The following is a 16,219-nucleotide window of genomic DNA, read 5'->3' as shown; positions in this document are numbered from 1 at the left end:
ATTTAAAACTAATATTTTCCTCACCTCAACAAGATTCCTATTTCTTCTCCTAGTTGTCTCTTTATTCCCCCCTTTTATTCCTTAATTTGTGTTCATTACTTGAAGTCAATTAATGGGTCAATATTTTATCCCCAATCTACTCCTTAATTTAACTCAAGTTATCTCCTAGATGGATATTCTTATGTTGGTTGTTGACACATGGAGCTTCTCTACATTTCTCTAAATTTAATTTATTATTCTCATTTTAATTCACCTTCCCCTTTTCTTAATTAGGTTTAAATTAGTTTAGGATTAATCTTTATCCTTACCATTATGTTTGTCTTTCCCCTTTTTTCTAATTAAACCACATAATCTTCCTAGTATTTTCCAAAATGGGAAGGGTAGAATTTTTAAGGTACTCTATTTTAATTCTTCCTGTGATCCTCCTTATTCCAAGTTTTATTTTTGATTTAGTTACATTGGTTTCTAATCATCATTTACCCTTGATGTAAATTTACCTAGTTTTCATTCCTTGCTTATATTTATTTATTATTATTTATTTTTAATGATTCCAAGGATGTCAAGTTTGGTTGTGCCCTTCAAGAACTTCCCTAGAAGTTCCAAGGGTGCCACACCTAATAGCTTATTTGTGATGTCAAGGGGGCCAGTTTGGTTGTGCCCTTCAAGAACTTCCCTAGAAGTTCCAAGGGTGCCACACCTAATAGTTTATTTGTGATGTCAAGGGTGCCAGTTTGGTTGTGCCCTTCAAGAACTTCCCTAGAAGTTCCAAGGGTGCCACACCTAATAGTTTATTTGTGATGCCAAGGGTGCCAAGTTGGTCGTGCCCTTCAAGAAATTCCCCTGAAGTTCCAAGGGTGCCACACCACTTGCCCTTCAAGCATCCAGTGATTACGAGGGGAAAATATAGTGCAACGTCATAGACCACTATCATCTCTTATGTTGCCTGCTATAGTGAGACTAATGGTGTCGGGGATCAAGGAATCCGCCTTGATGCGCGCCCCCCGGTAAAGTCCTCATGAGCGGCCCAACTTTGGAACCTGCCCTCATGGCATCGTGATCTTCAAGGTGAAGGTGCTTCAACCCTTCTAGCCCAAGTCACGGCGAGAGTGCTAGTGGGTGGGATCAGGGACTCTGTCCCACCCCTCCCATGTAGTTCCATCCATTTGTACAACCCCATCACCCATATGTGATTCATTCGGTCAAGCAACTAATCTGTGCCTGCAACCATTAATATATCATCAGAATATAGTTAAACATATATGGCAGATTCCAAGATCAACTTAGACTTTCAAAGATAAAGTAATATAAATTTTCATCAAACCAGGTGTCATCGACATGTCATATGCGAGTGCCTCTGATGGTGTCCTGCCATACTCAATCATCATCAGTAATAAGGTTTCTCAATGTTAGTCAATTATCATACTAGCATCATTAACAATTCCTGGTCATTCACATCATTGTCCATTGTAAGTCTGAACTAAAGGAATTAGGTGACATAGGGGACACATCCCTCATGGCTATCATCAATAATCATCAATGGAAACATACATATTCATTAAGCTATCAACATCGTAACATCGTCGAAATATACCTATCCATAAATTTTATCCTCATTATGTTTTTAGTAGAGCGCATACATATTCTTTACTACCCTCATCATAATTTCAAATAGGGACCAACTTAACTATTTAATATTGCAATCATCAAAATACTGATAGATAAGATACATAACCATTCATGCTACCATAATATCAATGGAAAGCTCTCATAAACATCACAACCATGAATATCTCAATCGCTAATAATAGTGTCATGGGTCCAGATCCTCGATCTGAGGTCCTCGAAGAAAAAGTGTCTAAGATAATGTCGTATTAGGGTCAAGAAATAGAGTGGGCACTACAATTCATAGGATAATTTTCCAGACAACAGCAAGTGATCAAAGCATCGACCGGTTGTTTGTAGGCGGCTCCCTCTCCCCTGTTACTACCCTTGTCGACAACGACATAGATGCGGTAAGAAACGACTACCCGCTTGAAGATTTTAGAAGTCGAAGCCAGGGATCTACCAAGCATGAGAATATTTCACTGGATTGTAATCAGCATTACTGTTAATTTGCTGGAAGTTCAGAGTTATTTCATCAAACGTAGAAAATCCAAATTAAAAAATGCTTTCCGTTACTAAAGGAAGAAGATCGATCTCTAGTGAGAGTATGTTTTGGTGAGAGTTTTGATGGGGTTTATTCTTATTCTTTTGACAAAATTTCTTTCGTGAGGAAGACAATCGATTCGAATGAGTGATGCATGGAGGCAGGCCTGAAACGCCCTGTTTTTCTTTGAAGTAGTGAAGAGGAAAAAAAAAAAGAGGCTATTTCGATAGCATTGATAGGACGATGAGAAATTGAACACAAACAGCCACCATAATCCCTATGCTCCGTTTTCATATATGCAACTGATAGTTCCTGCTTTTGCGTGATTATCTATTCTAGACAAATCTGCTTAGCAGTATTTCCAAAAACTGCGCTGTGTTGCGATGGAAAATTGATTGTTGCCAGATCAGCATGCCACGCAGAAGGTGATCAGGATGAAGTGCCCAAATATGAAACGCCACGGCAGAGGCAGGCAAAGGACTTAGAGATTCACAGCACATACGGTTATCCAGTGCTGGACACGATAGCAAAACAAGGCAAACTGTGGTTTCAAGCAGCAGACAAGCAGTAGTTGAGACTGATAGATCTCCGTCGCCTGCCAATAACTTGGGTTCAGTTGCATTATGGAACACCGGAGCTCAGCGAAGTTGTCCGATAAACTCTGGAGATTCCAAACACTCAGTTTCTGGTAGTAATCTGCCCAGTTCTAGGAATTATGAAGCTGTAGTAAAGGGCATTGAATCAATTTCCTTTGATATGGACAGGAGGCAGTAGGGTGTGGTGTTTATGGCAGGTTTTGCAAACCACTATTCATGTTTAAGCATTTGCAAATCCAGGAGCCTGTATTTAAATTTTAGAGGCCCTACACACGTATTTAAATGATGGTTTGTACTAAAGCATTTGCTGTTTAGGAGGCAGGAGTTTATTGGCCCTGTGATAAATAGAATATTATGAGGTGAATCTCGTTTTCGTCCGGAAGATAGCTTGCCATTTAGTGGTTTAATCACAATTACGTGGGATAGGGGGTCAGGCTTTGATTGTAGAAGCCACAGACTTCAGAGTAGACACCAAAGTGCACACTTCATTTGAAGGGTGCCTTAAGCTCTATGGCTTTGCCTTTTGATCAACTATATCACGGAAGTTTGGTAAATATTTTCATGCCTTTCTTTAGACACTGAAAGTCATTATTCATATTTAAGCTGTTATCCAAAATTGAAGCTTTTGCATCAGGTTACAGGATATTTAACTTTGCCTCTTCTCTGATTTTAGTATTTAGGTCGAAAAATTTGCAAGGGACAGATTTGTAGAAAATAAGCTTGTTTTGTGATAAGGCTGGTTGTATTGTTGTTGAATGCTTTTGTTATAAAACTCGATCATTTATAAATTGTAGCTTTGGACATCATATAAAAAAAAAGGCATAATTTTCATATTTAACATTCAAGTTTTAATCAATATGAGATCAGACTTGCTAAATGACTTATCTCAAATAGAATTTTCTCAACAGTCTAATTTCTGAATAACTTAGCCCAAATAGTCCCTCTGCTGGATGAAGTACTCCATGAGCAGTTAGTCTTTTTGCTGAGTAAGTTATCCCAAGTATTCTCCTTGCTCAATAAAATATTCCATTTCACAATTTGCTTTTTGTTGAATAAATTATCTCGCCAGTCTCTTCGCTTCCTCTTTGTAGAATAAATTATCTCGACCGTCTTTTTGCTAACAAATCCCCTCAAGTAGTCTCATGGCTAGGTTAATTATACCATGAGCAGTTCAGTCTCTTTGCTGAATAACTTATCCCAAGTAGTATCTTTGCTTATTAAGTACTCCATTTTCAACTGTCTCTTTGTTGCATAAATTATTTCGAGAGTCTCTTTCTCAAAGTTTCCATTTCTCAACGGTCTCTTAGCCTGCATAAATTATCTCGAGAGTCTCTTTGCTACATAAATTCTCTCAATTATCTCAGGAGCATCTTTGCTGAATAAATTATGCCAAATAGATATCTTTTTCTCAATTTTCTCAAAGGGTCTTTTTAGCTATTAAATTATCTCTTAGCAGAATAAATTATCCCAAAGAGAACTGACTTTTAGCTGAATAAATTATTCCAAAGAGATAACTTTTCCCCAAAGAGAGAACTGACTATTCATTATTCCGAAGAGAACCTTTTCCCAAGGGATAACTTTTCCCCAAAGAGATAACTGACGCTTTGTTGAAAAGTTTATATACATTTATATTGTATTAGTTCATGATTGAATAATATAATCATGATTCAAGTTGGTGTGTAAAGAAAAAACATGTCTTCTCCTATTTTCTATCACAAGATGGATGACACAAGGGCCTAATTTTTTTTTTTAAGGTTAATGATCAAACCAAATCTTTTCCAAATTTACAATCCATGTAAGTGTGCTAAATAGTTACATCTAGTATGTTAAAGAAAGTTTAAAAGCCAAGTATAAGTGTATAAAAATGGAATTGCACAAACATGCCCAAGAAGTAAAATAAGACTTCTTATAATTAATCAATAAGATCACATGGTGAGGTGATATAAATTAAAGCTTGATTTGTGTACTTATACACAACTCAAGTGAGGCATCCTTCCATGGGAGTTAAAGACTGCTAAAAAAAAATGATGTGGAAGAAATATCGTTGGACAATATAATATTGCTATATGTCTATTCCAAGCATATGGTAATACACTTATGATATACTTCAATACACTTATGATATAATTCAAAAAAGAGTAACGATATTTGATATAATGAGGGTTTCGCATATAATAATTTATAAAATAGGAATTATAGTCTTTTCAATATAATTTATCTCTATGTTACAAATGTGATGTCGTATTACTATAATTTGTTTATGGAAGTTAACTTCTATCTAACTTAATCAATTAAACTAAGATTTTGTAATCCTGAGTAAAATATTCTTGATTTTGCCTTTCTACCATAGAATATTTGAAACATATCCCTTGACATCTATGCTAGAAGGTGTCAACACTTAAAATTGTATTTTCTTATAAAAACTTTTCAGTTTTGTTTAATTAAGACTTTTTGAATTTTGGTATATTGTTTCTATTGTTGGGTGATTATATTATAAAAATTTTATAAATTCTCAAGATTTAACAAGTCTTTTGTGTGTTATGGTCATTTTGGTTTTCTTCTCTATGATATATATATATATATATATATATATATATATATATATATATAGATATGCTAGATAATGTTGCAGGCACATTACAAGGTTTTGAGCAACGCGTGAAAAAAAAAAAAAAAACCCTTGAATACAATTTTGGTGCAGCTTTGTGTTTCTTTTCAGAATTTTGTAATAAATTTTAGTTGAAATGGTGAGTTGTTATTAAAAACGAAACATGGTGAAAGAAACGAAGAAGACCGGATGAGGAGAGGTGGAGATATCAATATATCTCTAGATATTTTGCAATTGCATTCATGTAAGTGTATTCAAGTACTCATGCAACCATATATTGAACTTTAGGTCTAGATAATGTTAAAAAATAGGAAAAGAGATTTTAGCGTGTCCATATAATTACTTTTGAAGTGCTTGTCTTTCAATATATAGTGCAGAATCCCTAATGTGGTCAACGAAATTTTTATTTAGCCCAAATTGTATTTAAAGGAAGCTTCCATGAAGGTTGTTAAAGGTTTATTTATAGTTTATATAAAAGTTGTTGAAAATGATGGCTTGGAAGTATTTGCCAAAGTTATAGAAATTTAAGAAATATATTTGTTAGTTTAAATGCTTATTTAATGAAAGTTTACATGAACATTGTTGAACGAGAGTTGGAAGTTTATGAGCAAAAATTATGGAAGTTTATGAGCAAAAGTTATGTTTATGAAATATTTTGTTGGTATGTACTGAGTAGTATGTTTAACTTTATTGAATGAGGATAAATAAAGTGATACATAGTTATGGTTCTGAGTTCCAAATGTGGAATAAATACACCATGAACAAAAGGAAATACTGCAGATTTGGTTGTTCAAGGGATCTTCGTTTAACAATAGAAGCTCCTGATGACACAGCCCTGCATTTATGCCAGGTAAACTTACTGATCTGACTGAATTCTCTGACCACCCATTCTATCTGAAGTTCTGTTAAGTAGGTTACATTCCTAATATATTCAATTTCTGATTAGAAATATCTTATATATATTGGGTAAGGAATGCAGCTTTATTCTAGTTTGCTCTCTTCTTCTGGCATGCTGTTTCAAAATTTAAACTTCTATTGAGATGCACATTGGTCTAGATATCTCTTTTATCTTTGAGGATTCAATTATGGATGAATTCTGATTTTTAAATGATTGGTGCAAGCCTTGTATTACATATCATTAGATTCAGTAGGATTAAATGAAGATAGGCCCCAGATAGCCTCACTCGCTTACCCTAGCGAAAGGAAGTAGGGTAGCTGGGTTTGAAGGGATGAAGGTTTGGACTACTCATTCATTGCAAGTGATGATTACGTTCTATGTAGTTAACATCTTATTTTATCTCTAGATAGTGTGTACCATTAGGTATCCACTAGAAAGGAGTGGTATGCATTTATTTTAAAGTGCTAATGGTAGTTGTACAACATTGGACTTTCAGAACATGGATCATGAAGGTAAATCAAGTCTCTAAGAAGGTGTAGTAGGCATTGTTAGGTCCCCCTAGCAAGCAGTGGCATATGTTTATTTTCAAAGTACTGATTGTAGTTCCCAACAAAAATTGAAGATTTAGAACATGGTAAACAAAGGTGGATTACGTCATAGGTGAAATATCAAACAATAATTAACACAATTATTATTGACCATTACAAATATTGAAGTCCAAGCTTAAGGTGGGTAGTTCCTCCTATGAAAAAGGCATAGACATCCCCTATGAATTTGAGTTAATACAAAATTATTGCTATCTTAATTGCATGATTGAATGAATAAAACTAGAGAGATTTCTCCTAAATTAGTCAATTTGTAAATTGAAGGAAGGTGGGTGTTATTAATTGTTGCTTTAATTAGTTGGGATTTTGATTATGATGATTTTGTTGGAAAAGTTTATGTATGACGCTTCCTTTAACTATTAATTTTAATAATATCTATAATGTATGTTTTGTACATTTATACAAAAAGTGGGTTGCAATGTTCCCCAGATATAGTCCTTTAGTTATAACGGAATTCGTGTTATAGATACCTTGGGAAAATTTTAACCTGCCCACCAGAAGGTTGGCAAGAGTTTCAGGAAGGGTTCCTAAGATTATGTGTCGCCGTTTCTCCTTTATGTTCTAAGGACTTCGGGACGAAGTCCATTGTTAAGAGGGGGAGTATGTAGTGCCCACTCTAGCTTCCTAACCCTGATACGACATTATCTTAGACACTCTATTCTTCGAGGACCTCAGATTGAAGATCTGGACCCATGACACTATTATTAGCGATTGAGATATTCATGGTTGTGATGTTTATGAATGCTATCCATTGATATTATGGTAGCATGAATGGTTATGTATCTCTATCAGTATTCTGATGATTGCAATATTAATAGTTAAGTGGTCTCTATTTGAAATTATGATGAGGGTAGTAAAGAATATGTATGCGCTCTACTAAAGGCATAATGAGGATAAATTTTATGGATAGGTATATTTCTACGATGTTAAGATGTTGATAGCTTAATTAATATGTATGTTTCCATTGATGATTATTGATGATAGCCATAAGGGATGTGTCCCCTACGTTACCTACTTCCTTTAGTTCAGACTTACAATGGACAATGATGAGAATGACCAGGAATTGTTAATGATGCTATTATGATAATTGACTAACATTGAGAAATCGTCTTACTGATGATTATTGAGTATGGCAGGGAACCATCAGAGGCACTCGCATATGACATGTCGATGACACCTGGTTTGATGAAAATTTATATTACTTTATCTGTGAAAGTCTAAGTCGATCTTGGAATCTGCCATATATGTTTAACTATATTCTGATGATATATTAATGGTTGCAGGCACAGATTAGTTGCTTGACCGAATGACTCACATATGGGTGATGGGGTTGTACAAGTGGATGGAACTACATGGGAGGGGTGAGACAGAGTCCCTAATCTCACCCACTAGCACTCCCGTGGTGACTTGGGCTGGAAGGGTTGAAACACCTTCACCTTGAAGATCACGATGCCATGAGGGCAGGTTCCAAAGTTGGTTCGCTCGTGAGGACTTTACCGGGGGGCGTGCATCAAGGCGGATTCCTTGATCCCCGACACCATTAGTCTCACTATAGCAGGCAACATAAGAGATGACAGTGGTCTATGACGTTGCACTATACTTTTCCCTCGTAATCACTGGATGCTTGAAGGGCAAGTGGTGTGGCACCCTTGGAACTTCAGGGGAATTTCTTGAAGGGCATGACCAACTTGGCACCCTTGGCATCACAAATAAACTATTAGGTGTGGCACCCTTGGAACTTCTAGGGAAGTTCTTGAAGGGCACAACCAAGTTGGCACCCCTGACATCACAAATAAACTATTAGGTGTGGCACCCTTGGAACTTCTAGGGAAGTTCTTGAAGGGCACAACCAAACTGGCACCCTTGGGACTTCTAGGGAAGTTCTTGAAGGGCACAACCAAACTTGGCATCCTTGGAATCATTAAAAATAAATAATAATAAATAAATATAAGCAAGGAATGAAAACTAGGTAAATTTACATCAAGGGTAAATGATGATTAGAAACCAATGTAATTAAATCAAAAATAAAACTTGGAATAAGGAGGATCATAGGAAGAATTAAAATAAAGTACCTTAAAAACTCTACCATCCCATTTTGGAAAATACTAGGAAGATTATGTGGTTTAATTAGAAAAAAGGGGAAAGACAAACATAATAGTAAGGATAAAGATTAATCCTAAACTAATTTAAACCTAATTAAAAAAAAGGGGAAGGTGAATTAAAATGAGAATAATAAATTAAATTTAGAGAAATGTAGAGAAGCTCCATGTGTTAACAACCAACATAAGAATATCCATCTAGGAGATAACCTGAGTTAAATTAGGGAGTAGATTGGGGATAAAATCTTGACTCATTAATTGACTTCAAGTAATGAACACAAATTAAGGAATAAAAGGGGGGAATAAAGAGACAACTAGGAGAAGAAATAGGAATCTTGTTGAGGTGAGGAAAATATTAGTTTTAAATAAAAATTTAAGTAAATAATTTTGGGAGACCTTGATGTGAGAATGACACATGGGTGGGTGAATAATCAAGTTATTGAATTATAACAAAATAATTAATTATGCATGACATGACAAGTGTCACCTATGAGGACTCCTATAAAAGAAGGGGCAAGCCATGGGAAAAGGGACTTTTGGGAACCCTATTGTTGGATGGATGAGATGTTGTGAGAGCAGTGATTACGAAGCTATAGTGAGTTTGGTGAGGTAGAGGATTTAGAGAGGGGACTCTTGAGCCAAGGTGTGCTCTCCTCTACTAGCTAGTGCTTGTCTCCATTGTACAACCCCATTGCAGCTCGGGGGTCCGCGGGGAAGAAGAGTACCCAAGGAGTAGGCTGGGAGGTTAACCGGTGAGTCTTCACATTTGGATCAAGTGCGTCATCATTCACTTGCAGAGGTGACCAGCTACCAGGGAATACCAGCAACAGCAGAGCAAACGCAGTCTCGCCTTCTGGTGAACGGTACATATGTATTTCATTACTATTGATCTTAGTTAAAGGTATGAAAATGTTAGGGTATGTTTCCTGAAATGAGTGGCAGGAATGTGTGCGCTAAATAAATTTGAATTTCAATGCGTTTCCTTTCTGGTTGCCATTGCTGTTTTTTTTTTTTTTTTTAAATGTGTACATAGTCTGAACATGGTCATTACAATTTGGTCCGAGGTTTTGGTCCAAGGTATTGGTCCGAGGTATTTGGTATGAGATTCTGGTCCGAGATATTGGTCTGAGGTATTGGTCCTAAGTGGTTTTAGTCCAAGGTAATTGGTCCGAGGTATTGGTCCTAAGTGGTTTTGGTCTGAGGTATTGAGAAAGGCCTAAAACTATATAAGGAGGAGAAGATCATTAGGCCAAAGTGTGCAAGTATTGAATATCTTATGAAGAGTTAGATCAAATATGCAAGTTATGGGTTTATGATGCTTTTCTTGATCTTAACTAAGGATGCACCTAAGTGGTTGATGATGGATGATGGATCGGGATCATAAGACCTGAAATGAATTATCATTATGTGGTTTGATCATGGATAGTCTTGTCGAAATTCCCACCGTAGATCAACAGATTATGCAATATATTAAAGCAAAATATAAGATCTACTTCTACAACAAACTTGCGGAAGCTTAATCGAATATGAGCAAGATCAAATACAACACATATAACTGAGAATGAGAAATCAATCACACATGAACATAGAAGAATACTCTGGGGAAAGCCTCAGCTAAAACCCCAATCTCTGTATTATCATACAAGTGGAAATATGTTTAGATTACAAAAAGAATCAGCTCACAAGCTATCCTGCTCTCTCTGCAATCCAACAATGCTGCTCATAGACAGTCAAAGGCTTCTCCAAACCTTCTCCTCTGCTCTCCAAGCCTCCTATTTCCTTGCACAGTTTTCCTTCGAGTCCAGTGCTGCCACCTGTGTGAATTGGCCACTTCACACTCTCACTAACTTATAATCTAACTGCGCAATCCTAAAGGAGATAATTCCTTCTGCATGGATGAGTTTTCTATATATGAAAAATCCTCCAACTAATAGTAAACTGTCCCTTCCTCTGATCTCAATTGGGTCTTTGACTGAACTAACATGCATGAATTATGTATGAGAGAATATTCAGTTATCTGAAGTGCAGCAATTACATGCATGCATGCATGCATTAACTAATTGAACTCACAATTAATACCCCAACATATTTTGGTCTGGGTGTTTGGTTTACACAATGAACCTTTTGATACATGATATTGTTAAGAACAAAAACGAACAATACAAATGGATTGGTGATTTGTACAAGAAAGGCAAACAAATGATAAAATTTATTACAAATCATAGCAATACCCATGGCCTTTTCCGCAGTCACTCAAGATTAGAGTTGTTGAAGATTGCGAGGACTAGATTTGGTAGTTATTACCTCACCTTCAGGTGCCTTTTGAAGGTAAGAGATTCATTGGCTAGCATGGTATCAAGTCCACACTGGCAGGTATTAAAGGAAAGGGTTACAAATGCAGCTGACAGGCAAGGTTTTGAACTGGTGGAGGAGGCCGCTCTTGATGGTAATTTTTGGGCATGTGTGAGGCAAGTATTGGATTTCACCAAGCCCATTTATCACATGATTCGGTTTGCAGATACAAATAAACCAATGATTGGCGAGGTGTATAAGCAGATGGATACCATGTTGGGGAAAATAAAAGATATTGTTCATAACAATGATCCCAACTTGTACAAACTGATTCACGATTGTGTGTTTGTACTATGGGATAAACTTAATGTTCCACTACATTGGTTGGCGTATACCCTTACACCAAAATACTACTCTACATCTTGGTTGGGCCAACCTGCACCAGGGGGTGGGGTTAGGACCAAACCCCATATAAAAGAAGAGGTATCTAAAGGATATTTGGAAGCATTAAAAGAGTTGATACCTGACAGGGAGGAATGTGCTAGTGTGTGCCTTGAAATAGGCAAATACTTCAGTAACACTGGTTTGTTTGGTACCTTCCATGCAATGGAAGACAGAGACAGATTTGATGCTCTCACATGGTGGGAATCATATGGCGGCCATGGACTTTTGCCAAAATTGGCAAAAAAAGTTCTCTCACAGGTTGTAAATACTTCTTCTGCAGAGAGGTTTTGGAGCACCTACAACTTCATACATAATGTGAAAAGAAACAGACTCAATGAAAACCGGGGAGAAAGCTTGGTTTATGTGCACTACAACTTGAGGTTGTTGAGTCATTACTGTGATCAGGCTTATGAGGATCCAACATATAAAATTTGGGACAACCACCCAGAGGATGACAATTTGGAGGATGGCACTATACATCTTGAAGAACTGGAAGAGGAACTTATAAGAGAGGAAGATGAAGCAACAGCCATGCCACCTCCACCATCTAGTAGCAGTGCTTGAGTTCTGAATCTTGTTCCTTTGTTGTCGCCACCTCCATCTACACCCTCACGTGGAGGGCATGTGCCTTCTGGTTCTGGTCGTCGATCTGTGAAGGAGACGCCTAGAAGACCACCACGACCTGCTCATACATTAGACACTTCTCGTGGCAAGGGCCACATGTAGTAGTAGATAATAGATTTACAGTTTACTTGTCTTTTCTAGTTTCTATTAGTTTTCATAACTGTTGAGTCTTGACTCGACTCTTTCATATCATAATGATATTTTTTGTAAACAATATATGACTGTGACAATGAAAGTTTGAAGTTTGAAGTTGGCAATTATAACTCATTGGTAATGATTCTGAATTATGAATATGATGCTTCGTGAAAGTTGTTTCATTTCATTTCATAATTCATTTTATAACATTTCATTTCATGTTAACAGTTAGATATTATTTCTTGTAATGGTTAAATTTAGCTTACAAGTACAACTTTGGTGATCAATGATGATAAATGTTATATATTGAATTTTCAATTTTGAAAGCTTGAAGTTGAAACTTTAAGATTGATGAATCATGATTCACGAGACTCAATATGTTGTAATATGTATGTTACTAACTTGTGGACGTGGTTGATGAAGATTATAACTTCTAGATGATTGATGTTATATGGTTCAAAGACCAATCTATGTTATTTTTATGTTTTTTATATCTAATTCATCATTCTACATGTTTTTGTTGACATATATGTATCAAAATATAAAAAATATATATATTATATAAAAATCGCTCCAGGATTCGCTCCCAAACCAAGTGCTTTTGAAAATGTCGCTCCCGCTCCCATGTAAGATTGTATTAAAATACACATTTTGTTGAACCTATCCACAATAACATATAAATAATCATGACCTTTTCTAGATTTTGGCAATCCCCCAACAAAGTCCATGGAAACACTTTCCCAAGGATGAGAAGGAACTGGAAGTGGAGTGTACAAGCCTAATTTTCTATTATTGGGCTTGCTTGTAGCACACATTGTACACCCTTTAATATATCTAGAAACTATTTCATGCATTCTTGGCCAATAATAGAACCTTTGCAACTGTGCAACTGTTTTACTTACACCAAAATGACCTGATATTAGAGAAGTATGTGCTTCTCGGATTATGTTAACTCTTTCAGTTTGTGGAATGCATAACTTTCCCAAATGATATAAGAGTTGGTTCTTAACATGATAATCCAATTCTTCTACTTGTTTGCATGACTTAAAGTTGCATATACATCTTTAAAATCTACATCTTGAGCATATTGTTCAATGTAGCTTTCATGAAATATTGAGTTATACTTAAGTATAGTAGATGCATTTAAGATTGGTCTTGATAACATATCTGCAACCTTATTGTGTATGTCCTTCTTATATCTGATGATAAGATGAAACTGTTGTAGAAAACCCATCCACCTATAGTGTCTTGATTGCTGCAATTTAGCTTGTGAGTGCAAATATTGAAGTGGTCGATGGTCTGTATGTATAATTGTTTCTTTACCTATTAGGTAATGTTTCCAATTTTTCACACTCTGTACTAAAGCATACAATTCTTTATCATATGTGGGATAATTAACTACTACAGAAGTAAATGTCTCAGAATGATAACATATGGGTTTACCGTGTTGCATTAACACTGCTCCCATGGCATAGTCACTGGCATTTGTTTCAATCTCAAATGGTCGTTGAAGATCTAGCAGTGCTAGTACTGGTGTTGTACTAGTTTTTTTCTTTTAAGGTGTTGAAAGCTTTCTGTTGTTTGCCTCCCCACTGAAACACCTTGCTCAATCCTGTTAAAGCATGTAAGGGAGCTACAATCAAGGAAAAGTTAGCAATAAACTTTCTCCAATATTGTGTTGCTCCTAGGAAACTCCTAACTTCTGTAGCAGATTTGGGTTTAGGCCAGTTCACAATGACTTCGACCTTAGAGGGATCTATCTTCAATTCACCACCCCCTACAATATAACCCAAATAATTTAAAGATGTTTTGCCAAATTCACATTTTGATAATTTCACATAGAGATTTTCTCTTTTCAAAACATCTAGAGTCTGCTTTACATGCTTCAAATGTTCTTCCCATGTTTTACTAAAAACAAGAATGTCATCTAAATATACAATTCAAAATCATCAATAAAAGGTCGGAGTACATAATTCATAACTCTCATGAAAGTGGCAGGAGCATTAGTTAAGCCAAAAGGCACTGGCATAACCAGCCATTCATACAACCCTTACTTTGTTTTGAAAGCAGTCTTCCATGCATCTTGCTCTGCTACTCTGACCTGATGATATCCACTACGCAAATCCAACTTGGAAAAGTAAACTACTTCTTTCAGCTAATCTAATAGATCATCAATGCGAGGAAGAGGATAATGATTCTTGATCGTTGTTTTATGCAGTGCTCTGTAATCAATGCACATCCTCCACGAACCATCTTTCTTTCTCACCAGTACGATTGGAGATCCACATGGTGATGTGCTTGGTCTGATGAACCCTTTATCGAGCAGCTACTGTACCTACTTCTTGATCTTTGCATTCTCTAAAGCGGATAACCTGTACATCCCGATGTTAGGCAATGGAGCATCTTGTTGCAAATGAATATCATGTACTATTTCCCTTTTGGGTGGGAGACCTTTAGGTTCTTAAAATAAGATATCATATTCTGAAACAACTTTATCTAAATCAGCTTTCTATTTAGCATCACAGCCTTCAAATACATTGGTTTTATCGGGGTTCTTTTCCTTTACAACCATTAGTAAAAATTGCTTGCATGAATTTACAATTCCTTTCATCTGCCCTAATTTTATGAGAGAGTAGTTATTTTTGAATTTATGAGCTCTTATAATATATTCTGTTCCACCTTTAGTGAGTTGATATTTATTTTCACCTCTATAGAAAATGGCTTTTCTATCATACAAGTAAGGACTTCCTAAAACAATACCACATATATCCAAGGAAACTATATCTAACTCATCCTCATCTACAAAAGTTGACCCAATAGCAAACCTAAGTTTACATTGTCTAGTCACTTGTAGCTTTGTTTTATCACATACCCAACCTAATGGATATGGCTTCTTGTGAGGTGTTGTTAGTAAGCCCAACTTCTTAACAATTGTTTCAGAAATCAAGTTTACTTGTGAACCACTATCAAATAAAGTATCAATCTTTTGGTGCTTGGAAATAGATCTAATATGAAAAAGCTCATGCCTTTTCCTCTCATTATCTTCATTATCATTAGATTGGGCAGAATTACTTGTAGATGCTTCAAAATTTTTACCTTTTATACTTGTGGTTGTGATTGTTATTTCATCACCTGAGTCTGACCCCAAGTCTTTTTTAATAATAGTAGCAGTCTTCTTCTTCTTACCACCGAACTTCTTAGGTTTCAGCTCCGGATGCAAAGACCATCAGTGTTCATCATCGTGTCCATCCTTCTTGCAATGACTACATGAAGGTTTGTCTTTCTGTACAGCGTTTGCCTTCCTCTCCTTCCATTTATGCTTCTTTTTTTCCTTATTCTTGCTTGCAGAGAGTTTTGATGATCCCCCAATCTCTAGGTTCACATTCTTACCTCTAGCCTCTAGATGTGTAGCCTGAACTGATACATCATCTAGGCTAGTGGGGTTAAACATGAGAATGGTGTGCCTCAAATAGCTATGCAGACCACCTATATACTTTAGCAAAGTTTCAGGTGAGTCTAGAGAAATGCCTAGAGTTAAAGCTCTTTTTCTAAATTCTTGGGTATAGCTTTGTACACTTCAGCCCTTTAATTGGCGAAGAGTTTGCCAACCCATCATTGCTTGCTGCATATAAGCTAGAGGATAGAACTGTTTTTTAATGGTAGAAACAAATTCATTCCAGGTAGAAAGAATTTTACCATGTCTCTTCAGATCAGCTTGTGTCTTGCCTTCCCACCACACTAGTGCAGTTCCTCCAAGGCGAAGGCTAGCCAG

The 16,219-nt window shown here is 36.2% G+C and overlaps 1 protein-coding gene across 1 annotated transcript in view; it reads right to left on the bottom strand.

Annotated features, from left to right (window-relative positions):
• Positions 1 to 16,219, bottom strand: part of LOC149227297 (uncharacterized) — a 230,957-nt gene that overhangs the window by 80,910 nt on the left and 133,828 nt on the right. The window lies entirely within an intron of this gene.

The sequence above is a fragment of the Pinus tabuliformis genome, chromosome J (genome assembly GCF_031772625.1).
Source record: "Pinus tabuliformis cultivar Carrire ecotype Pingquan chromosome J, CPIR1, whole genome shotgun sequence".
In the NCBI taxonomy this organism is placed as follows: Eukaryota; Viridiplantae; Streptophyta; class Pinopsida; order Pinales; family Pinaceae; genus Pinus; species Pinus tabuliformis.
This window is presented reverse-complemented; position numbering and strand designations above follow the sequence as displayed.